The 27822-nt window shown below is 43.7% G+C and overlaps 1 protein-coding gene across 8 annotated transcripts in view; it reads right to left on the minus strand.

The window, feature by feature from the left end:
• Nucleotides 1–27822, minus strand: part of FTO (FTO alpha-ketoglutarate dependent dioxygenase) — a 613541-nt gene that overhangs the window by 561500 nt on the left and 24219 nt on the right. The gene's annotated exons all lie outside the window — the stretch shown is intronic.

The following is a 27822-nucleotide window of genomic DNA, read 5'->3' on the forward strand; positions in this document are numbered from 1 at the left end:
GTTGTAATTCAGCTTTATTTGAGGGTTTTCTAGCATGAACCGCCTTTTGAAGGTCATGCCACAACATCTCAATAGGATTCAGGTCAGGACTTTGACTAGGCCACTCCAAAGTCTTCATTTTGTTTTTCTTCAGCCATTCAGATGTGGATTTGCTGGTGTGTTTTGGGTCATTGCCCTGCTGCAGCACCCAAGATCGCTTCAGCTTGAGTTGACAAACAGATGGCCGGACATTCTCCTTCAGGATTTTTTGGTAGACAATAGAATTCATGGTTCCATCTATCACAGCAAGCCTTCCAGGTCCTGAAGCAGCAAAACAACCCCAGACCATCACACTACCACCACCATATTTTACTGTTGGTATGATGTTCTTTTGCTGAAGTGCTGTGTTACTTCTACGCCAGATGTAACGGGACACGCACCTTCCAAAAAGTTCAACTTTTGTGTCGTTGGTCCACAAGGTATTTTCCCAAAAGTCTTGGCAATCATTGAGATGTTTTTTTAGCAAAATTGAGACGAGCCTTAATGTTCTTTTTGCTTAAAAGTGGTTTGCGCCTTGGATATCTGCCATGCAGGGCGTTTTTGCCCAGTATCTTTCTTATGGTGGAGTCGTGAACACTGACCTTAATTGAGGCAAGTGAGGCCTGCAGTTCTTTAGATGTTGTCCTGGGGTCTTTTGTGGCCTCTCGGATGAGTTTTCTCTGCGCTCTTGAGGTAATTTTGGTCGGCCGGTCACTCCTGGGAAGGTTCATCACTGTTCCATGTTTTTGCCATTTGTGGATAATGGCTCTCACTGTGGTTTGCTGGAGTCCCAAAGCTTTAGAAATGGCTTTATAACCTTTACCAGACTGATAGATCTCAATTACAGTACTTTTGTTCTCATTTGTTCCTGAATTTCTTTGGATCTTGGCATGATGTCTAGCTTTTGAGGTGCTGTTGGTCTACTTCTCTGTGTCAGATAGCTCCTATTTAAGTGTTTTCTTGATTGAAACAGGTGTGGCAGTAATCAGGCCTGGGGGTGACTACAGAAATTGAACTCAGGTGTGATAAACCACAGTTAAGTTATTTTTTAACAAGGGGGGCAATCACTTTTTCACACAGGGCCATGTAGATTTTGAGGTTTTTTTTCTCCCTAAATAATAAAAACCATCATTTAAAACTGCATTTTGTGTTCAATTATGTTATCTTTGACTAATAGTTAACGGTTTTTGATGAGCAGAAACATTTAAGTGTGACAAACATGCAAAAGAATAAGACATCAGGAAGGGGGCAAATAGTTTTTCACACCACTGTATGTGTGGCCATCCTTGTTGCTGATTACAATAAATTCTTGGTAGAACAAATATGCAAGTTACAGGAATAACAACACAACATTTGCACACTAATATTAAACTATGAGCTTGATTTATTAAGTCACATTCACAATATTAATTGCACAAAAAGTCAGCTATGAGACCTTTGGATGGGCAAAGGAAGACCCACAATTTGTTACTGCAGATGCATTGTTTGTTAGTCATAGCTGTGATCACTTGCTAATGCCACATGAGGTAGCTTTACAACCACGCAGTTTGGCAATATAAAATGGCACATTACTGCCACCAAACACACAAGAGCAAATCTGCTCAACCCTTGTGGCAGTCAGCACTGTGGGGAGTAGGTTGCAAAGGGGTTCAGTGAACCCTTTTTCCTCCTAAAGCACCAGTGAGTGACAAGGAACTCTTCACCAGATCCGTGTCACCCAAAAAGGAGGTCAGGTAATGGAATCGGGCATAGTTATATATTAAAACAAACACCTTGGGGGGAAATGTTTTAATGAAAGTAGAAAGCACTTGTTTTAAACCAATCTTAATCTTAGTAAAGGGGAATGAAATCCAGCATTTCTTCTTTGCTCTATGGGCCCGTTTCCACTTGTGCGGTGCAAATTCATTGCGGAAAACACGAAAACGAATTTGCATGCGGATACGAATTTTACAGCGAATTCGTGTACGTTTTCACGTTTCTTTGTAAGCATGCAAATTTAACCATGTCAGTGCCTGCGTGCTTTTACATTGATTTTAGGCAAAATTGTATGTGAATTTGCATGGAAAATTCGTATTGCGAAAACGCATGTGAATTTCCTATTATTTCCATTGTATGCGAATCGCACATTGCCTCACGGTGTGCGAATTCTGATAGCTCTGCTGTGCAAATTTTTCCTGCACAGAAAAACGCTCTGTTTTCCTGACAAGTGGAATCAGGCTAATTAAGTTTTATTGGTTGTCCAAATCTGCATGCAGAAAACGCATGCAGATTCGCGATAGTGGAAACGGGCCCATATACATTATTTACAGCATTTTATATACAACCAGTATTTTTTGTTACTACAACAGCATTCAAAGGGTTACACACAGGACTTCAAGTTTCTTGCCAGCAAAGCTGGACGTAACTGAAGTGCAGATAATGTTATCTTGTATTTAATTGTATCAAGTGAGGAATGTAAATAAACACTTATCTGAAACTGCAGGCTCTGCTGAACAAAGTCAGACAATCAGAAAGCGTTTCAGCTTACGTTAGAACACGAATAAAGCAGTTATAAATAAAATGCAAAGTCAGCTCTCAGAGAAAAAAAAAAGTGTACTGGGAACGTATCATTTCTAAATGAATAATAATACTTATGCACAGAAGCAAATATGATAACCATATCGCAAATAAAAAGTAGGAAAACGTGTTTTTATTGAATATTATGTCAGGGTTTTATACCGCTTCAAAGGACCACTATTGCAAAAAATGGTAAAATTTAAAATACATGTAAACACATACAAATAAGAACTTCCAGAGTAAAATGAGCCATAAATTACCTTTCTCCTACGTTGCTGTCACTTACAGTAATAATAATATTAATAATAATAATTCCTATATTTGTATATCACTTTTCTCCTGTCGGACTCAAAGCGCTTGTGAGGATGCTACTAAAGTGCACTCAGTAGGCAGTAGCAGTGTAAGGGAGTCTTGCCCAAGGAACTCCTTACTAAGTAAGTGCCTGCTTTCTCAACAGGCAGAGCTGAGATTCAAACCTAGTAGGTAGTAGGAGTCTGGCAAAACCAACAGGTTTTGGAGTAATACATCTCTTCATGGGCGATTCTCAGCATAGCATTTACGTTATAAAGATACTCCCTGAAACGGATTTATACAAAGATGCTGGCTAGCCTCCCTGCTTGCTGCACACTTTTTTGGGTAGTTGGACAAAGGAACTGCCATTCACTAAATGCTTTTGAAAATAAAGAAAATCTTGAAAACACCCCATGAGGAGATGGGCTAATTCAAAACCTGTCAGTTCTCTCAGATTTCTGCTACCTACTGTAAATAACAGCAACATGAGGTATAAGTAATTTAAAGAGACTCTGAAGCGAGATTAAAACCCGCTTTTTACCTTATATTTAACAGGGGCATATTTGCCCCTGCTAAAACGCCGCTATCCCGAGGCAGAATGAGGGGTCTTTACCCCCCAAATCCCCCCCTGCAAAATCCACGACCAACTTGGTCGTAGATTTTGCTGCTCATGGAGGCAGGGCTAATGGCTGTAGCTCTGCCTCCATGCGCGTCTATCAGCGGCGGATCTCCGCCTATTCCCCGCCCCTCTCAGTGAAGGAAGACTGAGAGGGGCAGGGGAGAGGCGGCGATCAGCGCTGATAGACGCGCTGAGAGGCAGGGCTGCGGCCATTAGCCCTGCCTCAACAGGAAGCGATCCCCGGACACCACGAAGGAGATTTGGGGGTAAAGACCTTGAGCATTCTACGTGTTTACATGTATTTTAGATTTTGCGATTTTCATGATAGTGATACTTTAAAGAGAACCAGAGGTGGGTTTTACAAATCCTATTAGCACACAGAGGCAGGTTCTGCATATAATGCCCAACCTCTGTTGCTATATTATCTCCCCTCAGCCCATCCTGCACTCTGCTGTGCCCCTCAAAGTAAACCATTGTGCTAGCGACACGCGGCGTGTTGCCAACAGGCTGTTTACATGTACACTGTCACTCTCCGCCACTCCCCCACCTCCTCTATGTCTCCGCTCCTTCCCTCCAATCAGAAGGAAGGGACGCGGGCAAGGAGCGGCGACATAGAGGAGGCGGGGGAGCGGCAGAGAGTGACAGTGTACATGTAAACAGCCTGCTGGAGACACGCTGCGTGTCGCTAGCACGGCGGTTTACTTTGGGGGGCACAGCAGAGTGCAGGGGGGAGCCAAGGGGAGATAATATAGCAACAGAGGCTGGGCATTATATGCAAAACCAGCCTCTGTGTGCTAATAGGATTTGTAAAGCCCACCTTGGGTTCTCTTTAAAGGGACTCAGCATAATAACCTTTAAACAAAAAACATTTATTTGTTACAGCTGATACCAATCCTAAAATAAATCTGCACTGTTTCTACTTCCTGATGCATGGAAGCAGACATATGGTCTACCGCCTGTGCTTTCAAGAGTTCAGGTTCACTTTAAAGGGACTCCGAGCAGTGCAGAAACTATGGAAAGATGCATACCATTTTGAAGCTCTCTTTCTCCTCTTTCCAACGATATATAAAACCGACGCCCTACGCCTTTTAGTTTTCGCTATTTTCGCGGTACAAATCACGGCAAACTCTATTTTGATCGTGAAAATAGCGAAAACTAAAAGGCATAGGGTGGCGGTTTGTGTGTCGTTGGAAAGAGGAGAAAGAGAGTTTTAAAATGGTATGCATCTTTCCATAGTTACATGTATTACACAGGACGACTTTTCCCCAAATTCGGCAGCTGAATGGAGCTGCCGACTTTGGGGAATTTTCGCGATCGAAATCGTGTTTGCCATGATTTTGATCGCTAAAACTAACAGGCGTAGGGCGGCGGTTTATATATTGTTGGAAAGAGGAGAAAGAGAGCTTCAAAATGGTATGCATCTTTCCATAGTTTCTGCACTGCTCGGAGTCCCTTTAAAGTGAACCTGAACTCTTGAAAGCACAGGCGGTAGACCATATGTCTGCTTCCATGCATCAGGAAGTAGAAACAGTGCAGATTTATTTTAGGATTGGTATCAGCTGTAACAAATAAATGTTTTTTGTTTAAAGGTTAAAAAAATTGTCCGTAGGAAAAATATACAGCATAACCTAGTTTGTGTCTAATTAGTTATAGTTGCAATCATCACAGTATGTTGCTCTGCTTATTTTCCTGTTCAATTACTGCAGCCACACCCAGGCTTTCTCAGCAACTTCAAGTTTACCTTCCAGCCCAATTTAGTTCCTGCTTTTCAAGTGTAGTCTATTTATCCCCTCTCAACTCACCGTCTCTTTACTCATGTACCCAGTACCCAGTGGTGTAACTAAGGAGCTTGGAATCCCAGTGCAAGTTTTACATGGTAATGGGTAGGATGGAGGCACCCATTGTATTTTCTACTTTAGTATTTTTAAATACAAATAAAAAACTATATAATAAAAAAAGAGGAACTTGCTTTTCTCTCCAGAAGATATAGACACCAGTTCAACTGGAAAAAAAATCTGATTAGAATAGAGGCTCCTACACTCTATCTACTATGCTATGAAGGCATTTTGCATTGACCTGAGGAAGGTGACGGCCATGACCCGTGAAACGCATTGTCAAATTGCTTTTTGAATAAAAACTTTTTTCCAATTGAACTGGTGTCTATATCTTCTGGAGAGGTAAACAATTATATCTCTTTTTATTATATAATGTTTTATTTATTTTAAAATACAAATAGAACACACATTGGGCGCCTCCATCCTACCCATTACCAGTCAGACCTCCTTTGGAGGTAATAGCTTTGCAGTTTTTCTGGTAAGTCTATCGTACTACAGGAGAGTGACCATCCAGTATCCAGCAGGACCTGGAGTACCAAGCAGGGAAGGTTAATTCCCTGCAAGCCTATACGGTGGTTGCAGGAACTGCAACCCACCTTTGTGAGTATATATCTATATCATTTTATCCTCCCTATACCTGATGGTACTGCACCATTAGGCTCCCGGTCTCTCCCTACTTCTCACCTAGGTAATCTTTGACCTTACAGGAGTCACCAAAGAAAAAAACCCTAAAGTTTTACATGGGGCCCCAAGCACTGTATTGCTATGGGACCCCAAAAGCAACCAAGGGCAGCTGCAGCGTCCGAGAGGTGGAATCGGAGTGAGCTAACATTTTGTTTAGAATTACTACTATGCAATGTGCATACAGGGATGTTTTATTACCAGCATATCACCAAAGAAAAGCTAGCAAGATGGATGAAAGAGTGTCCCTAATGGGCCCCTCCGGTTCAGGGGCCCCAGTGCTGATGCAACCTCTGCATCCCCTTTTGCTACACTACTGCCATTACCCATCTTCAATATTGCAAATGGTCTGTTACACGCAGTAGGCAGTGTAATGATTCCAACACTTGCTATACTCTGTAGTCAATACAGAGTAATAATAACTTTATCACTACTTATCACAATTTCTTGATCTATATCTTGTTTTTTCCGCCACTAATTAGGCTTTCTTTGGGTGGTACATTTTGCTAAGAATTATTTTTTTATAAATGCATTTTAACAGAATTAAAATAATAAATAATAAAAAAAAAAATTGGAAAAAATTCATGATTTCTCAGTTTTCGGCATTTTATAGCTGTAAAATAATCCACGCTACCATAATTAAAACCTATGTATTTTATTTGCCCTTTTGTCTCGGTTATGACACCATTTACATTTTGTCCCTATCACAATGTATGGCGCCAATATTTTATTTGGAAATAAAGGTGCATTTTTTCCGTTTTGCATCCATCACTATTTACAAGCTTATAATTTAAAAAATATCCATAGTATACCCCCTTCAAATGCATATTTAAAAAGTTCAGACCCTTAGGTAACTATTTGTCTTTTTTTTTTTTAATTGTAATTTTTTAATCCATTAAAAATTTTATTTGGGTAATATTTTGGTGTGGGAAATAAACAGTTAATTTTTTGTTATTATATGTGTACATTGTAATGTAAAAAATATGTAGATGTAGTTTTACTATTTGGCCACAAGATGGCCACCTTGAATTTTTTTTTCCCTCCTTGTGCTTCTCGCTAAGCGGAAGCACAAGGGGGATGCGGACATTTTTACGGGCAGAAAGACTGAAGCCTCTAGTAAGGGCGCTTCGTTTTTTCTGCTGGGGACACGGATCGGTGATCAGGAACCATGTTCCTGTTCACTGATCCCAGGGCTACCGGGGGACACCACGGGGGCACGGGAGCGCGCCACCGCAGCCGCCCAGATGTGAGCTTCACGTCCGGGCGGCAGAAATGGTTAATGTCAGTGTTGATAAATAGCGGAATTTGGAAATAGAATCAGAAAGGTGGGCTTTCACCTGAAGTTTGCATACACCCTTGACTTCAATGCAGTCTCTTTACATTCCAACACTCATCCCTAAATTTAAGCCACTGTAGTAGAATAGAAACCAGCCTGCATAGTCTGTACATCAAGCTGCAGTATGGTGCAGCTTCACAGATTTTTTTTCTTTACAAATTGGTAATTTTGACAACTTTACTTCTGCAGCATATCCAAACCTGTATGTTGTTAAGAACTTTCTAATCTTTCTAATCTTTTTGCCCATTGTAAAATCTTTCCTCTTCCTGAATTACATTTCAGAATGTGTCACCGGTGGTGACCTCTTTAGCTCAGGCAGGTGATGTGTACGTAATGTTCGTAACAGAGTTCACAGAGGGAAATACAGCTTGGCAGTTGGAAAAAGCCCTTATTTCCCAGAATGCAATGAGGTTCACAGACAGCAAACAGTCAGGGCCATGGTCATGACAGCATGCTGTGGCAGGTGGGTCACCACAATATAAGACATATAGACCCCCCCTCCCCTGATGATCAATTTGAGAAAAGGAAAAGATTTCTCGTAGTAAAGGGGGCATCAGCTACTGATTGGGATGGAGTTCCATACTTGGTTAAAGTTCCTCTTTCCGTAAAACATAGAGTAAGCAGTTCTTTTTCAGTTTAAATCATTCTGACATAAGTTCCTGCCTTAGCTATACTAGTGAAAGACGAACTCGGGTTAAATCAAGTCTGAACTGAACTTGACTCCAACAATATACTTATCAACTTATGTATAACTGACAAGAAGCCAATTAGGAGTTGAAGTCAAGTCTGTATACAGCAGCCTCAAATCCGTGCAAAAATGTTATGTATTTTATTCTGATTAACAGATGTGAAAAAATATTTAACTTCTGTAAAGATAAAGTTTGGTCATCCATTACCAGACTCATCCAAATAACTGTTCACACAACACTGCCTTCCTGTAATAAGCTCTGCAGCCTCATTCCCACACCTTCATGCATATGCACAGTGTACTTAGCAGACATCATTGCTGCCATTCAACTGCATGATCACTTAACCTTTGGCGCACTGAAGGGAAGTAATGTTTACAAGTGCGGTGGACCCATTGAGTCCAGGAAGTGTTAAGTCACTGTTTTCTTCTGAATAATAACAATGCATGGAAATAAATTAACCTTTTTCCTACCTAGAAAACAATGTACTGTCTTTATAATAACATCTACAGAGATTAGTACCCCTCACCTGATAATCTGTTAACCTTACCAGAAAGTTTTTACTGCTCAGGACTACTTACATTATACAAGCTTGTAAAAGCACCATGACCTCATTCAAACTCACTGTTTCCTTTGAGATATTATATATTGTATACAGTGTTGTATGTAGGTGTGTAGGGCATTGTCTTACATAGAACTCCACAAAACTGTAAGTATAGTATTTTGATATTGACTAATGTCTGCTACCTTGTATACTTATAATTCTACTGGAATTAAAATCATAACACGACAATAGCCACCACAAAGGCAAAGTCACTATAAAAGCAAAAATAAAACTTCTAAAATGTGCCTTCAGGATTACAAAGTAAAAACATGGTGTGTCTATATATCAACAACAAAAACATTTGTAAATTGCATGTCTGCCATAGATTCCAGTTTAGACATAGTCTGCACAGCATAAAAAATACAGTAACAAAAAACCTCAGGACCCCAAGAATCTTGTAAAAACAAGATGAGAGGCACTGCAACCCACATTAGGCAGCGCACAAGCTCACATAATGGGCCTGCAACCCACATTAGGCAGCGCACAAGCTCACATAATGGGCCTGCAACCCACATTAGGCAGCGCACAAGCTCACATAATGGGCCTGCAACCCACATTAGGCAGCGCACAAGCTCACATAATGGGCCTGCAACCCACATTAGGCAGCGCACAAGCTCACATAATGGGCCTGCAACCCACATTAGGCAGCGCACAAGCTCACATAATGGGCCTGCAACCCACATTAGGCAGCGCACAAGCTCACATAATGGGCCTGCAACCCACATTAGGCAGCGCACAAGCTCACATAATGGGCCTGCAACCCACATTAGGCAGCGCACAAGCTCACATAATGGGCCTGCAACCCACATTAGGCAGCGCACAAGCTCACATAATGGGCCTGTGGAGATATATTGGGGTGCTGATGCTGTTAAGGATAATACAGTAATATATTTTCATTTTCCCATTTTTATATCTGCTGTGGTATGTCAAAGGTGTAGAGATGCAGGCTAGATTCATTGACTGTTCCTGTATTTGTGTGGGTGGGTCACTAGACCTACATTTGCATCTAAAGAGGTCTTCAGTGAATACGACCAGTCACCTATCACACAGGACATAATGCTGCAATGTGAAAGCCTTAATCAATTGTCACCTGTAACCTGGGGAGATTGGAAGTGAAGGAAGTCTTTTGTTTTGTGTGTGTGCTATAGTACCCTTTTCATGTATGTGGATCTCTGGAAATCCCATTTATGTCTGAGAACGGAGACAGGAAAACGCCTTAATCAAGTTTTCACCTGGAGTTGAAAGCCTAACTTCACAATCTTTGATGTATAGTAGACTTTTACCTGGGAAATCAAATTATGTCTGAGGATGTTATTAAATCTAGCTTCCCCCCGTCCACACAGGCTTACAGCCTCCAGGCGTATTTCATAGTATAAAACCGCAGCTAGGATAGCCACAACTTGTAGTTCTTGGAGGTAGCTCACACGGCTAGAACTAACCTGGTCCCTGACCAGAAGTGCGTACCGCCCGCAACAACACCAGATCGATACGCTGGTACGTTTATTTCCCGTTTATTTTGGTAAGCAAAATCGCTTTGTGTGTTATCTTTGTACATTTTATCTTGTAACTATTTTTACTTGTTTTTTTTTGTAATCTCTTTGTATATCTTCAGTTTTGCACTGTTCTATGTTTTTCTAGAATATTAAATTATTATTTAATAAGTTTGACTTCTGCCGTACTAAACTAACCCTCATAGCCTAGAAGAGACTGAAGTGTAACCGTGTATAAGTTCATGCCTAATTGTACGCTTGAGCAACACTACCGTAGGAAATTGTAATTGCATTGTGTGTGGGGGCGTTTGTCATACGTTGGCCTAAGCGCGCAGCTGACCCAACGTACGAACAACGCCAGTGCGAGTAGCTAACAGTATCGTTCGGAACGACTGTTAGTGGGTCTTTGCTTCACGACAGTGTAAGATTGCAACTGTGTGTGTGTGTGGGTGCGTGGCGTTCCCGTATTTGGCCTAAGCGCAAAGCTGACCCAAATACGAAAACGCGGAGTGCGCGCTGAGGACTCGACAGCAGAGTGGAAGTGTCTAGCAACGCTAGTGGTGGCAGTGAGAGGTGTTTTGAGGGGTTCCAGCCTTGTTTGTAGCTTAAATAAGGCTGTTCCCCGCTTAATCTGGTCAAACCCGCAGTCGGGAACCGTATACGCAGGCGTGCCGCGGGCCGGTTCCTGACATAATTGGCTGGCAGTGGTGGGATCGTTTGGTACATTAGTACGCAGTTTAGCTCGCTATTCTGAGTACTAAAGGCTGGAAGCTTGCTAGAAGCAACTAGCCTACAGAAGTCTACTCAGTGCAGAATCTATATACTTTTTTTTTTGTTCAAAGATACACACTTGGTGTTTGCTTTCCCTCCCCCCCTTTTTTCTTTTTCTTTTTTGCAACACGATGGCTCAGAAAGCATCCAGCTATGCAAGGCAAAACAAAGAGATGCTACTTAACCTGTGTGAGCACAGAGGCATCGAGACGGTGAGCGGCCAGACTAAGGAGCAGTTAGTTCGTGCGCTCGAGGAGCATGATGAGGCAGAACGAGCCCGTGCTTCAACGTCAGCGGATGCAGCTCACGACACGCCAGAGGAGGAATCGCTCCCGCCACAGGATGCGAGTGGAGACGATGTCCTGGATGATCCACCGAACACGGAGATGACATCTCTGGAAGCTGATCTACAGCTACTGAACTCGGCTGATCCTGAACTGCGCCTAAAGCTGATTCTACTGCACCGACAGGCAGAGGAGGGAAGAGCTGAACGGCGACGCCAGGCCGAGAGTGAAAGACTCCAGGCCGAGAGGGACAGACTCCGGGCAGAGGAGGGAAGAGCTGAACGGCAACACCAGCTGGAGCTGGCTAAACTTCAGCAGCAGAACCGGTCTGCTGGACCCGCAGAACGCGAAGGTGAGCGAGTCCACAGAATCCCCCTGGATAAGTTCCCCGCTATGGACAAGGACTCTGACATAGACACTTTCCTACAGGGGTTTGAAAGGACTTGTCGGCAGTATGGGGTGCCCCGTGAGCAGTGGGCAAGATACCTCACACCAGGGCTGAGAGGCAAGGCCCTGGAGGCGTTTGTGAGTCTCCCCCAGGAGGAAGAAACAGACTTTGAGGCGATTAAGAAAGCCATCATTGCGCGATACCACCTCACGCCAGAGGTGTATCGAAAACGTTTCAGGACAGTGCAGCGAGGTCCTAATGACAGTTACCTGGATCATGCATGCAACCTGCGCACTGCATTCCAGCAGTGGCTAAAAGGACTGTCAGTTAAAACCTTGGATGCCCTGCAGGAGCTGATGATAAAAGACCAGTTCCTACACACCTGTCCTGTGGAGGTCCGGCTGTTTGTGCTGGATCGAGAACCAAAGACAGTGGATGAGGCTGCGGAAATGGCCGATGCCTACACCGCCCATAGAGCACCTGAGTCCCGGAGGACTACTACGCCCAGCTGGAGAGGAGAACAGATTGCTAAACCTGTTTCACCCAGAACCCAGAGGAGGCAAGCACCGCTGTCTCCTGGATTCAAGCAACCTGACACTCGGAAATGCTTTGTATGTGACAGGGTGGGTCATATCAGCACGACTTGCCCAGAGAGGAAGAGGGAGGCCCCAAAATCCAATGAGGCCTCAAACGCCAGTGAAGTCCCAACTGCTCTGTGTGCTACCAGGAATGCCACTGGCTATGCAGAGAATCTGCAGCTGGTCACGGTTGGGGGTACAGTTGCCACTGGGCTGAGAGACACTGGAGCAGAAGTGACTCTCATACATCCCCAGCTTGTGAACCCGGAGCAGTACATACCTGGGAAAATGATTGCTGTCAGAGGAATTGGGGGTGTCACCCCAGCCATACCCACCGCCTTGGTCCACCTGAATTGGGGGGCCGGCAGCGGACTGAAAGAAGTTGGGGTAACTGACAAAATCCCCACCAACGTTTTGCTGGGTACTGACCTGGGACGGTTAGTGGCCCGGTATGAGCCTACTCCAAACCCTGTGGAGCCTGCATCCCCAGCAGAAGTTCTGGACTCTTGCAAGGTACTGTTTGATAATGCTGTGCAAGTGGGGAGTGCTGGAGAGGCCCCAGGGGCTATGGACTGTGTACTAGGAGCCAGCCCTAGTGAGTCTCCAGTGCCTAGGCCTGGAGTGGGACCTGTTGACACAGAGAATGCAGAAACTGATGATGTCATTTATGACGCACGGACTATCGAGGCGATCGATGCAGGAACTGTTGATGATAATTGTGAAGTGCTGAGTAGCAATGTGTGTAATGATACAGATAATGTGGAGGTTTTATGTGATGTCCCAAATGACAATATATGTAGGGATGATAATGCTGATGGCATATGTGTTGTGCTACATAATGCTGTGTGTCAGGTGGACACTCAGTCAGCTGCAGGAGTAACCAGCCGTGCTCGCTGGGCTGCAGCAGATGGACTGTCCACTGAAGGGGCAGACGGCACCAGGCCAGATCTTTCCCCTTCAGATGGTTTTAAGACAGAATGTGACGTGATTTATGATGTGTGTAAGGTGGGCACTCCCTCAGCTGCAGTGGTAACCCGCAGTGCTAGCGGGTCTACAGCAGAGGGACTGTCCACCGAAGTGGCCAATGTTGCTGGGTCAGCCACATCCAATTCGGAACCTGGCCCGGATGGCCCAGGAGCCTCTCCGTCTGCAGCCTTCCTAGAATGTGTGACAGGCAGCACTGAGCTCTCTGGGGCTGTTCGATTTGACAGCAGCCTGGAAGAGCTCAGGGGGCTAGCCAACAGGTCACCAGCTGGGAGGGGCGGGCTGAGAGGGTTCTGGGAAGTTATTCCCTCGGAGCTGTCCGAAGTGGAGGAGGCAGACCGGCAGATACTCGTTCCCCAAAGGGACCGAGAGATAGCTCCTGCCACTATAGAGAGAGTGCGTGTAGCGACGGTTGGAACCCTTCCCCAGTTGCAGCACAGTCTCTATGGTTGCGAATTCACGGTCGCCACTGACCCACATTCCCCTGGTTGGTTACGTCAGGTTGCCAAGGGCAACGACACCTTGCAGCAACCTGACCTAGCTTTCCAGTCGTGTAGCTTGGAGCTAACTGACAGGTGGGGAACCCTCCTGAGGATGCTAAAGGGTTTCCCCACCCGGCCAGGCCGTCAATGTAGGCTTTGGCAGGATGATGCGTTAGATTCACCTGCCAGCGCCATCTGGAAGGGGAGCAATCATGGGAATGCGGACGGGCTGTCCCGTCAAGCAGAACCAACAGTGTAGGTGCTGGCAGGATGATCTGGGAAGATCGTCTGCCTTGCACCAAGTTAACGGCGGAGGTGTGGAGATATATTGGGGTGCTGATGCTGTTAAGGATAATACAGTAATATATTTTCATTTTCCCATTTTTATATCTGCTGTGGTATGTCAAAGGTGTAGAGATGCAGGCTAGATTCATTGACTGTTCCTGTATTTGTGTGGGTGGGTCACTAGACCTACATTTGCATCTAAAGAGGTCTTCAGTGAATACGACCAGTCACCTATCACACAGGACATAATGCTGCAATGTGAAAGCCTTAATCAATTGTCACCTGTAACCTGGGGAGATTGGAAGTGAAGGAAGTCTTTTGTTTTGTGTGTGTGCTATAGTACCCTTTTCATGTATGTGGATCTCTGGAAATCCCATTTATGTCTGAGAACGGAGACAGGAAAACGCCTTAATCAAGTTTTCACCTGGAGTTGAAAGCCTAACTTCACAATCTTTGATGTATAGTAGACTTTTACCTGGGAAATCAAATTATGTCTGAGGATGTTATTAAATCTAGCTTCCCCCCGTCCACACAGGCTTACAGCCTCCAGGCGTATTTCATAGTATAAAACCGCAGCTAGGATAGCCACAACTTGTAGTTCTTGGAGGTAGCTCACACGGCTAGAACTAACCTGGTCCCTGACCAGAAGTGCGTACCGCCCGCAACAACACCAGATCGATACGCTGGTACGTTTATTTCCCGTTTATTTTGGTAAGCAAAATCGCTTTGTGTGTTATCTTTGTACATTTTATCTTGTAACTATTTTTACTTGTTTTTTTTTGTAATCTCTTTGTATATCTTCAGTTTTGCACTGTTCTATGTTTTTCTAGAATATTAAATTATTATTTAATAAGTTTGACTTCTGCCGTACTAAACTAACCCTCATAGCCTAGAAGAGACTGAAGTGTAACCGTGTATAAGTTCATGCCTAATTGTACGCTTGAGCAACACTACCGTAGGAAATTGTAATTGCATTGTGTGTGGGGGCGTTTGTCATACGTTGGCCTAAGCGCGCAGCTGACCCAACGTACGAACAACGCCAGTGCGAGTAGCTAACAGTATCGTTCGGAACGACTGTTAGTGGGTCTTTGCTTCACGACAGTGTAAGATTGCAACTGTGTGTGTGTGTGGGTGCGTGGCGTTCCCGTATTTGGCCTAAGCGCAAAGCTGACCCAAATACGAAAACGCGGAGTGCGCGCTGAGGACTCGACAGCAGAGTGGAAGTGTCTAGCAACGCTAGTGGTGGCAGTGAGAGGTGTTTTGAGGGGTTCCAGCCTTGTTTGTAGCTTAAATAAGGCTGTTCCCCGCTTAATCTGGTCAAACCCGCAGTCGGGAACCGTATACGCAGGCGTGCCGCGGGCCGGTTCCTGACAGGGCCTGCAACCCACATTAGGCAGCGCACAAACTCACATAATGGGCCTGCAACTCACATTAGGCAGCGCACAAGCTCACATAATGGGCCTGCAACCCACATTAGGCAGCGCACAAGCTCACATAATGGGCCTGCAACCCACATTAGGCAGCGCACAAGCTCACATAATGGGCCTGCAACCCACATTAGGCAGCGCACAAGCTCACATAATGGGCCTGCAACCCACATTAGGCAGCGCACAAGCTCACATAATGGGCCTGCAACCCACATTAGGCAGCGCACAAGCTCACATAATGGGCCTGCAACCCACATTAGGCAGCGCACAAGCTCACATAATGGGCCTGCAACCCACATTAGGCAGCGCACAAGCTCACATAATGGGCCTGCAACCCACATTAGGCAGCGCACAAGCGCACATGCTCACATAATGGGCCATATGCAATTCACTTTTTCTCCTAAGTTTTCTCCTAGTAGATAATTTTTCATCTTCTATATTTAGAATAACTTTCCAGCACTTTGCAATTGAAAAAGTGCCAAAAGTAGTTGAAAGGGTACTATCAAAATGATTTTAAATATTTTCTTGCTTGCTGGTGAGTGAAGAAAAATGTATTGGCAAGTTTGAAAATATCACTTTGGAGATAACTCAGGAGAAAAAGTTACATATGGGCCAATGTGTCATAAAAATTCTGCATCAACCTTTAGCTGCATCTTAGTTGTAATAAATATTTGTTGGTTGCTATGGGCAACAACACTACACCTTTGTTCGGCACTATATCACAGAACATGTGATAACTTGACACTCATCACAGCAACAGGACAGGAGATAGAACTGCTTAGACGTCATCAAAGGTTAAGGTGCTTATTCGGAAAACAAATATACAGATGTGTTCAGCAGTAATTTTATCTTCGTTACATACTTTGTTACCTCAGCAAAGCAATCGTCTGTCTTAAGCGTTGTGGCTCTTGGTCCATCCCTTGTGAATGGTAACCAGGCTTTATCATATGGTACATCTATGCTAGTTGCACTTAGCATATATAGAGAATACAGGTAGATGACTAGAAGTAAAGTTAAAGTACAAGTGAAGTCTGAAGCTAGAAGGTGGAAACTCAAAGTGAGCTCTGGAGCCCACGCTGGCTATTTTATACTAGCCACTAAAGAGCTAAATGTGACATCACCCAGCAGGGATGGCCTAGTCCCCATCGCATGCAATTGGCTGATAATAGCATGTGATGGATGACCCTATCCGCGCCTGCTCAGATGGGAAAAGCCAAATATGGCGTTTCCTCTCTTAGTACCCCAAAATGAGGTAATATGTCCTAAGACCATTGTTTAATGTACTTGTGAAAATATTTTCATAACAGTGGCTCATGTTTATGTTGTTTGCCGTCAGCTAGTCTGGCCTACACACTGGATATCTCTGCTACGGCCTTGTACCTACCCATAGAACGTTTCTACTAAACCTCAGAACTGTAATTCCTCCAAATGTCTTTATATCATTTAGAGAGACAATCTGCAGAGCAAGTCCTTTCCTAAAACAGTTAGGTAAAGTGACTGAGGCCTCCAAATTTAAGCATATCATACTTAAATTCTAACACTAGTGACGTTTACCAGAGCGGAGTTCCTTACTTGTGTTTTATTGACACCGATGCCTTTTGTATTTACTAAATGTTCTTACAAAGAAACAGTCCCCAGGCCGTGAGGAACACTGCTGAGTCAGACAAGCAGTTCCAGCGCTACATTTTGCCCTCTTTTTTACAACACTTCAGCTATTGTGGGCAAAAAAATATTTTTTTATAATGATAATGGGATGCAATGGGATAATAGGATAGAAAAATACAATTATTTTTGTCTGGTTTTAACCTTAAAGTGCTGTGTGGATAGACAGTAGGGGACAGTGCTTTGAATGTGGGTTAAAGGGACACTTAAATCAAACAAAAAAATGAGTTTTACTCACCTAGGACTTCCAATAGCCCCCTGAAGCTCTCCGCTGCCCTCGCCGTCTCCCTCCGATCCTCCTGACTCCGCCGGCAGCCACTTCCTGTTTCGGTGACAGGCGCTGACAGGCTGGGGACGCGAGTGATTCTTCGCGTTCCCAGACACATTAGCACCCTCTATGCTGCTATATGGTATATGATATATGCTATAGCAGCATAGATGGCGCTATTGTGGCCAGGAACGCGAAGAATCACTCGCGTCCCCAGCCTGTCAGCTCCTGTCACCGAAACAGGAAGTGGCTGCCGGTGGGGCCAGGAGGATCGGAGGGAGACGGCGAGGGCGCCGGACAGCTGCAGGGGGCTATTGGAAGCCCCAGGTGAGTAAAACTCATTTTTCTTTTTACTTAAGTGTCCCTTTAAGGCTCTGTGACAGTTGGGTTTGCAGGTTTGAGAAACACTGCATTAACCTCTCTCAGGCCTTCTTGTATATCCCTCCACTGCTCATAACCCAGTTTGTCTGTAGTGGGTAACTTGGGAGTTGGTATCACAGGCCCATGATCAGAGTCCTGTGTCTAGGTTCAGGTGCTGCTGTTCTGTATTCCAAGTGCACACTGAGTGTATGGGCTATTGTAAGATCACAACCCTATTTGAAAAGGTCTCACTTAGTGAATGTGGCTGGAACTACCCGTATAGGCAACCAACATTCAGACTTGTGTTCTCTCTATGCTAGGGACTGGGCTTGCACTAGATCAGTGACATCCTGGGTGGATGATTGTCAGAGGTTATCACCATCTTCTGGATCACAGGACCTTCCTTATCTGTTGGTATGAGCTGGAGTCAGCCCTTACTGTTGGTGTATATAAATATGTGCTCCCTTTACACTTTGTTGATGGCGAAAACCACTTTCTTTATGTGTGTGGATCGGTTGGATGCTGGGTATTGCTGGAGAAACACAATATCGTTTGTTTAGTGTTTTAGTTTATTTTGCAACACCTTTTTCAGGAGCATCTTCCCCAGTTTCTCAGGCATTTTAAAAATAATACAACTTATACTTTGTTTCTGCAGCAATACGCCAGCATCCAACTAGCCCACACACACACATAGTAATTTGTGCAGATTGTAATTAAGACAAGTTGCAACATCCGGCACTGCTGACTGCTGTGTTTATTTAAGTGAATTTGCGTAAAATAAGTCACAGCAGAATTGTACAAAACAAGCTTAGGTCCTACCGACTTTCAAGTTTAGTAAATTGCATCATAGAGGGAGGTGGTGCAGTGGGTGGTGGGCACAGAACGGGGGGCCTAACAGCCATTTTGCATTTAACGTGCTTCCTCTGAGGCCAATGCAGTGGCCAATAATGATTTAGTTATTTATATTAGTCAGAGGGCTTTTTGGTCTCTTGGAGATCCTCATAACATCCTAATGGTTGTAGGTCAGCATAGAGTTGTCTGGGTACTCTGTGCTATGAATGTGGTAAAAGAAAAATAAATAAAAAGTTCATATCAGGAATACTGTTAAGAAATCGGACAGTAAACAATCTTCTAAAGATATGGGTGACAGAACTGTCCTTGTAAGGACCATCTAACCTGGTGCACACCGAGTAAAGCTGTATCTCACTTCTGGAATGTGGAAATATTTCACAGGAGCTAAGTTACTAGCTGCATGTTGAGAGGAGCCAAGCAGTGTTAATGTACCTCTTTGCCGTGCTTTATTTGTCACAGAATCCAATGTTTGTCACGATCCGTTACACCTTTGGTGTTTGTAAGCACTATAGTTAGTGAAAGCATTGTGCTAATTATTACACCAAATCAGCTCCATTAACAGGTCAGTGGCTGTGTGAAGGGCATGTTGCTAACACCTTAAGTGCCTCTCAGAATCAGAATGAATGCATTAACTTGTAACCTTTGTCCAGTAAATAAACTCTGTGGATGGTGTGTGTGTGTGTGTGTGCGCGGGAGTACGTGTGTGTGTGTACTATCCACTAAGTCTATTGATTGATTGTTTGCTACATGAAAAAAAGGCACCCAACACTATTTAAAGGGAAAGAATATACATATACTGTATACACATTCTCATTTATCCCACCTTTGCAAATTTCAGAAATGTATGGGTGAATATGGAACATTATATTTCATATTTACCGAATGTATTTCTCCTGCAATCAGAATATATATATATATATATATATATATATATATATATATAGTGTTTGAAAGTTTTCTGATATTCACAAAAGTCCTACAAGTTTAAGTTCAGCCTACAATATAATTGGCCTTGTATTGATTGGGAAGGAAGGAGGGGAAGAGGGTAGTGAGAGAGAGCCCAAAACATGTCATGTGGCAAAGGTAAATGAATCCTCAGGATTATCGTATAACTTGAACAATGAAATCAGACTCTGATGTTTTTTTTTTACAAATAATGTCGACAATTACAAGTGAGTTCGAAACATTCTTATTACTTAACCACTTCTGTACCAGCAGCCTCTGCCCCCTTAAGGACCAGAGGCTGCTGGTAGGCTAAAACGATGCATACCGATGAATCGCCGCAATAATCCGTCGCTCCCACCGGTCACGCCGCTCTGTCCCCGCTGCAGGCTGCTCTCTCTGCCGTCTCTATGACGGCAGAGCGCCGTGCGCCGGTCAGGAGCCTCTTTCATTGGCTCCTGACCCTGTCACTCAATGTAAGCCAATGGGATTGGCTTACAGTAATCACAGGGCCAGGAGCCAATGAAAACCTCTCCTGCCCGGCTCACAGTGCTCTGCCGTCATAGAGGTGGATGGGACAGCACATTGCGGCGGGGGCAGAGCGGCGAGAGAGCGGTGGGAACGGGCGGGGGCGCGCGGTGAATGGGACGTAGAGCTTATGTCCGGTCAGAACCGCAGCGCCACCCGCCCGACGTAGATTTAAACTGCGTCGTCCCTAAGAAGTTAAAGAACTGGCATCCAGCACCCTTCCCTCCCCCCCTTTATCCTTCCTATCCTCCTCCTTGCTTTCCCCCTCTCCCACCCAACCTCACCCCCAACTCCCACCCCCCACTTACCCCCCTCCCCCCCTTCCTCTCCCCACACTCCTCCCATGTTTACACTATTCTCATTTTGTAACATCTTTATGCTGCTATAATTGCTATATGCACTTTATTATTATTATATTATATCTCTGCAATTTACCCTTGGCACTCTACCTCATCCTGCACACAGCACTTTATTTATTTATATTCATTGTATAACCACATTGCCATATATTTAACCTTGTTGTACTGTGTAATATCATTCTTGTTCAGTAGATGGCGATTAGCGCTTTTTATAGATTATTTGCTATGTATTTATGTGTGTCAGACATTTTTTGCTAGTATGTATACATGGTTTATTATTGCTGATACTTATGTATTTTATGTAATATGTTTAGGTTCATATCTCTATCTGCCAGTTTGTTTACGTCCAGTTTTTCTCTATGCAGATTCAACATGCTCCCTCCGCCTATAGTGCTCCCTTACTTCAGCAGCAATTTTAGACAGGATGCGATTGGGCGGACGCGTCACGTGATGACGCGCTGCGCAATCGCGTCGGCATGGCGTGGCTACATCACGCAGTTAGGCAGGGCGGAAGTACCAGTATTTAATGGGGAACAATCGCGTAACCCACCATCCTCTGATGACGCAACGGTAATGTTGCGATACATGTGAGGGACAGCACAGCAGTCGTCTGTTAGTGGGCACTCTGCGATAAGATATAGATTCCCTATTTATGGAGGTGTTGTTGCCTATGTTTGCCCAGCATTGCGCTGTTTATAGCTTGCCATTTACACGTGTATATGCATTAATGTCTGTATATTTTTTGTATTTTTGTATTATTTTTTTCTGCTTAGCGCATTTGTCAGACTTCTAGCGGTTTTATTTATGCAGGAAAAGCTGTCATATGTGTATGTTTTAAGTTTTAATGTTCTATGCAAAATTTCATTGTAAACTGTAAAGTTAGAGTATTTTTTTAAATATTGCTCTGAGACATCTCAGCATATTCCAGGCAGTAAAACTAATAATTGGATTGTTTTAGATTAGAAGCCAAAACATTCTTGTTTGTTAGAAGCATCTTTCAAATGTCAAGGTCAAGATAAGCGTACTGTGTAAAGACTGACTGGAAACAAGTTTAAAACTCACATTACTGCAGTAATTATATATGTACATTTTCTCAATTATTACATATAAATATTATTAATCTAAATATTAATAATCAATACAGTCCTTCCAAAGAAAGAAATAGTTATTGATAAAACCTATAATTACAAATAATAGAATGTAATACTTTGAAATACAGTTAAATGCTGGATTCTTCCAGTGATGCTTTGGGCCAGTGAAACATTTTTGTGGGATTGTTTTGGTTCTAGAGGATTGTTGATAAGTTCTTTTGCTTGAAGGCCGTTACAGCCAGCAAGAAAAGATAACATTTCCCAGCCAGAGAAAGTAAAAATATGAAAGATATAAAACAAATATAGGGGGTTTTCCCAATTAGTTAAATATGTTAAAATGGTGACATCTGGCGGTTAAAAATTACTATATGTATATCTTCTTAGGAAAGGCAAATATATGGAAAATGATTTTATATTACATTTTAATATGCAATTATATCTTATATGATTAACTGTTTTAAGAAGAATTATATAATACGCTTTATATTTAAATAAGTATATTAGAAGCCCTGTATGTTTCAATAAATTGCTGAAGTTTTTTTACAAGCTATTTTTTATGCTATTTCTTTAAGAAGATTACTACAAGTTTTACACAGCTACTAGATACACAGCTATTGATACAGATGAGTCTACTTTTGATCTTATTCCACATAACACAACTGTTATATTCTTTTTTGAATGTACTTGGAAGATTGATGAACGCTTGGCTATAAAGTCCATGATAGGATGGACCCAGGAGAGAGCTGCAGGCACTGTATTTAGCCAGCCCGAGCTGAGCTCGGGCTTACCGCTCCTGACATGTCAGTCAACCTGAGCTCAGCTCGTAAATTCCGCCAGAGGGGTTAAACAATGCACGTTGCCTGCATTTCCTCTATAGACCTTGAATAAGCTTGCAGATTAGTGGCTTGATTCACTAAACCGTGATAACTCATATCACGGTCATTTTCGCACGCATTTTCACATTTGCGCGTGATTCCGAATTTGCGCACGCAATTGCGAGTTTTCGCATGCAAACGCGAATTTGCGCGAGAAAACAGACGTGATATGAGTTATCACGGTTTAGTGAATCAAGCCCTAAATGTTTTTGACTGATGTCTGACTGGATTTGCAGCATGTTAGTTCAGGGTTGTGATCCAGATACTAATGACTAGAAAGATCATCAGGACTGCCAGGCAACTGGTATTGTTTATAAATAAATACATATGGCAGCTTCCATACTATACTCAATTCAGGTGCCACTTTATACATCACTACAGTATGTCTACGTCTTCTGTGACTTCATCTAAGCCACGAGGACGTAGATATAAGCCTTGTAGCTGAAGCACAGATGTGCACTGTTAGGCATTGCTCCGGTTCACACTACTGGCACTATCTGCTGCAACACTTATTGGTGAAAGGTGGGAGCAGGCACGTTTAGTGGGCTCTCCTCATGCCCACGTCTCCCTCCATTCTCCTCCGTCCCCCTTTTGTACTGCCTAGGGACCCCCCAAACTTAATTCCTGGTCAGGGTGGTCAGGCTGACTGCGTAGGCACTGCCCGGCGATGCATGCCCTTGTCCGTGTGGTCAAGGCCAGGAGCACTCTGCGTAGGTGCACTACGTAGTTGTGACGCAGGAGAACAGGAGGAGGGGGCAGGAGAAGAGCCCATTAAATATGCCCAGTTTGCACTAAGGCATCCTTTAAGCAATTTTTGAGGGACACTTTATTCCTCTTATTGAAGAAAAGACACAGAACAGCATTCAAGTGCATATATAACATTACTACTTAGGGCTGGTGCACATCAAGAGCGGTTCTGAGCATTTTTAAAAATGCTTGCGGGGGGAAAACCACTTGGCTAATGAAAGTGAATGGGATGATGCACACCAGAGCCGTTTGTTTTTTCCCCAAACGCAAACTCAGGTCCTAAAGCATTTTTGCGGTTTTCTGAGTATTCTGCCTCAATGTTAACTATAGGAAAATGGAACACCGCTCTGAAAAATGCTAGATCAAGTATTTCTGTTACAGTAGTGTAACGATTGGTGTCAGCACGCAGAGAGAATCTGATTATTGGTGATCTGCAGTATCACCAAGAATGCAGATATATACCTGATTGTTGATGATCTGCAGAATCACCGATAATACAGATATATTGATAACCTCTGGACACCTTTTGGTATGTGAGTGTTTGGTGCAACAGTAGTAGTGAGTGACACCTGAAGGTGGATGTCACTATCTGGTATCACTATCTGGTCTGGAGACTATCTCTTAATAGGAGAGATAGCTCTCGAGGTCGAGCTCGCCAGGTCGGCAACACACTGACAGATAAGTACAAAGACAGAAGGCTGATTCGGTATCCAAGGCAAAGCAGGGTCTGGAAACGGAATATCAGATATGCGAGGTACCGAATCAGAAGACAGAGGAGTAGTCAAAAAAGCAATAAGTCATAACAGATATCAAACAATGCCTAGTCTGGGTGCGAGGTCCGTGGTCTCAGCACCCTGGAACTAGTCTGAAGAATAACACAGATGGTAATACAGTTCCCTAATCTGGGTGTGAGGTCCTTGGTCTCTACACCCTGGAACTAGTCTGGAGTATAACACAAATGATAGTACAGTTCCCTAAGCTGGGTGTGAGGTCCTTGGTCTCTACACCCTGGAACTAGTCTGGAGTATAACACAAATGATAGTACAGTTCCCTAATCTGGGTGTGAGGTCCTTGGTCTCTACACCCTGGAACTAGTCTGAGCATAAACAGAATAACAGTTCAAGTAATCTGGCTAAGTGTGAATTCCCAGGTCCACCTGGTTCAAACACACTGTAGGATCTGACTGAGGTCTGAGTGCTTCCACGTAGTGATCGCAACGGCAGACAACTTGCAACTGGCCAGCAGAAACTATATATGGAGTAGTGCTCTCCAGCACCACCCCTAATTGCTCAACCAATAGTATCCTGCTCAGGAGTCAGCTGATCGGCGTGGTCAGCTGACTCTCCCTGCCTAGTATAAGAATTCTGCCTCTCAGCGCGCGCGCGTGTATTCCTAAGCCTGTGTGCACTAACAGACCCAGCCACACCAGACACACGCTGCCGCGTGCAAACCGCCGCGCTGGACGCGGAACCAGCCGCCTGACTGTTGTTGCATGCGTCGGCTTTTCCGCGTTCCGCCCTGCCACTGGACACACGCTTCCGCGTGCAAACTGCCGCGCTGGACGCGGAATCAGCTGCCTCCTCAGTAGCACACGCGGCGACTTTTCCGCGATCTCTCACAAATAGCTGTTCAGTTAGAGCTGTACTGTAACAAAATATAAAAAACGCTACACAAAAACGCTCCAAAAAACACTACGCATGTTTAGAAAATCGCTCTAAACATGCCTAGAATCGCTCAGAAAAACTGCTTCAAAAACCGCAAGCGTTTGTGGTTTTTGGTGTGCACTAGCCCTAATAGTCAGAAAGCTAGAAAACAATCTCCTGTTTATCAAGCATTTCAGATTTTGAGGATTATTTGCAAAAATAGACATAGGAAGCACAAAGTAAAGTCACAGCAGTTGTCTAAGAAAAAAAATAGGTTTTATTTTGAAATACAAGAAGAAATATGATGAGTTGTTGAATATGATATATACAGCTTTGCTAGAGTTTTGGTAAAGCTCTATATAATTCCACAGTCACATTTTTGGTACCCTATTGGACAAATCATTTTATTTACTCAATTGAATGAAATTTACCTTTTCATTGACTGTCTTTGTGCTTTTGCGGCACTGGTGCTCCACTGAAATAGTGACAGGGCTTGAATAATTCATTTCCTCTGCTACAAAATGTCATTACTTCAATTAGGCCTTGTATGTGATTTCCATCAGAAGATGCTGCATATGACTGGGAATCATTGAGATATTTGAAACAGTTCCTTGTATGTCACAGTGCTGAGAAAGACAGCAGACTAAGAAGAGACAGAGCAGTGTGTCAGATGTCTGGACAGATCAGGAGCTGCCACTTATTACCTCTCTCAGTCCTCATGCCTCCGACAACTATGCTCATACTGAATTTCTGACAGTGCCTTCAGTCAATTCAAGTTATTTTGCTTGGAAGAAGACACTGGTGAGGATGTTTTACTCCCTATAGCTTGCTATACGTACTGGTTATTGCTTTCAAATAAAGCAACTTAAAATGAATAATGATGCTGTCACAAGTCTTAAGAAAAAAAAAGTCACTGTCATTGAATATTTTTCCCTCTTCCTTTAAGCTCTTTTTCTCAAGCAGTGGTGGTGTCTATTACATTCTTTGCCTATCCATCTGCAATCAAAATTATTCACGTTGGTTGTTAACAGAGAGGAGGTGATATGTGGGGATCTAAGAACATGACCAACTTTTTGTGAGAAGGGAGATAAAGGAGACAGAGTGCATGAAAGATGTGCTTCCTAGGATGTGCAATACATTTAAAGAATTGCTGCCTGGTTTCTTTTTTTCTTTTATATGTATGACAATCCCTCACGCTAATTGGGTATTTCTGAAAGGAAAAATTCTTATTTGAACAGGTAACATAAAGGTGTTAGTTTGTGGGTTCGTAAGGAAAAATACTCACGTATACCAGCTTCCAAAAACTGATTTAAAGCCCTACTCCAGATACATTTCAATTTTTTATGATTTCATTTTTTTAGCAGTACTTTAATAAGTGTCACTTTTGTGTTAATGCTAACTAGATTGTCAAACGCCCTTGTTAACTGTAGGTAGTTATTGTGTGGGGGTCAGAAGGTGTTGTCACTCCTTATTACCACTGTGGTAGAGAATACTAAAAAAAAATATGAAAAGAGGGTTTATCTGAGAACTAAATACATTAAATAAAGTGCATACAAATCCTTCTCTAGGTTCTATCCCCTCTTCCGCACTGCTGTTGCCACTTAAAGCAAACATGAACTGAAAAATAAAAGTTAAAATAAACATACATTTGTCATACTTACCTCCCACATAGCCTGCTTATCAATCTCTTTCTCCTCTCCCCTGGCCTGTATGTCCACTGTGATTGATGGAATTACCTGGGGCTTCTATCGGCCCCCTGTAGCTGTCATGTACCACATCATCTGTTCCCTGCCGCCGGTCCCCCTCTAACAATTCAACTAACGTGACTGCGGCTGCGTGGCCATGCACACGTCTCCGGGAGCCTACTGCACAGGCGCAGTAGGAGAAAAACTTGTACTGCTCCTGCTCAGTAAGTTTACAGGGACATGAGCGGGAGTGCGCACTGTAATGGACCGGTGGCGGGGAACGGATGATCGTAGGACGACGGTGCGGGACATGACAGCTACAGGGGGCCAATAGAAGCCCCAGGTAAGTGTCCGTTTGTTTTCTAACACTCCACAGAACCCCTTTAACCACTTAAGGACTGCAGCCTTAAACCCCCTTAGGCTGCTTTCACAGTTAGACGTTACAGGCGCACGTTAGTGCAACCTGTAACGCAGCCCACCGCACAGCACTGTTCACAGTGCCCACCTTGTGTTACACTGTAACGCAGCAGGTAAAAACAAAGTGCTGCATGCTGTGCGTTATAAGCGGCTAAGCCGTGTTAGACTGTTTGCACATGCTCAGTGATGCCTCGGCCAGGCACATAGCTAACTAATATTCACTGCCTGGTGTGACGTGCAGTGGCGCTCTGAAGCGCCGCTCTGAGTGGCGATTGGCTGGCAGGAACACGTGATGCCGAATTGCGTCCAAGAGTACGCATCACAGGATGCATGAAGAGCCGCTCAATGTAACGTCCAGCTTCAACCCCACTATGCGTTGCATTAGGGGCACGTCATGCGACCTTAACGTGGCATCTAACGCAACGTTTTAGTGGGAAAGAAGCCTTAAAGAGTAACTGTCAGGCTGCAGAAGCTAATTTAAACCTCTATTCTCCTGTGTTAAACAGTTTAGAAGGAAGCCCAAAAGCAATTAGTGAAGATAAAAATCTCAGTTACCTTTGATGTGTGCTTATCAGCAAGGCTGTTATTCTTAAGAAGACGCAAGCCGCATACCATACTGCAAAGCATTCTGGGGCTCTCCCCTCGGCTGCTAATGAGACGTTACAGCAGCTTGTAATCGCGTAGCACTGATAAATCTCGGGCAGAGTACACTGCAGGAGTCAGCTATTGTTCCTAGCCACATGGCTCATTAATATTCACTGCACACTGTGTTGTTCAAGTACAAGCTTATCTGTGATCAGGAAGCAGGCAGGACATGACGACACATTTGACAGAAAAACATGGAGCCTGCCATGAGCTGTCAGGAGCATCTATCTCTGCATATACTATATACAAATTCTGTGAAATCCAAACGTGGACAGTGAAATGCATATGTAATGTAAGTACAGCCAATCTTTAGCTACTGATATATGTGTTTATTTTCTCTGAGACCTTATACCTAACAGCTCCTCTTTAAGGACCAGACACATTTTTTTTTTCCATTCAGACCACTGCAGGTTTAACGGTTTATTGCTCGGTC

This window comes from Hyperolius riggenbachi, chromosome 11, assembly GCF_040937935.1.
Source record: "Hyperolius riggenbachi isolate aHypRig1 chromosome 11, aHypRig1.pri, whole genome shotgun sequence".
Lineage (NCBI taxonomy): Eukaryota > Metazoa > Chordata > Amphibia > Anura > Hyperoliidae > Hyperolius > Hyperolius riggenbachi.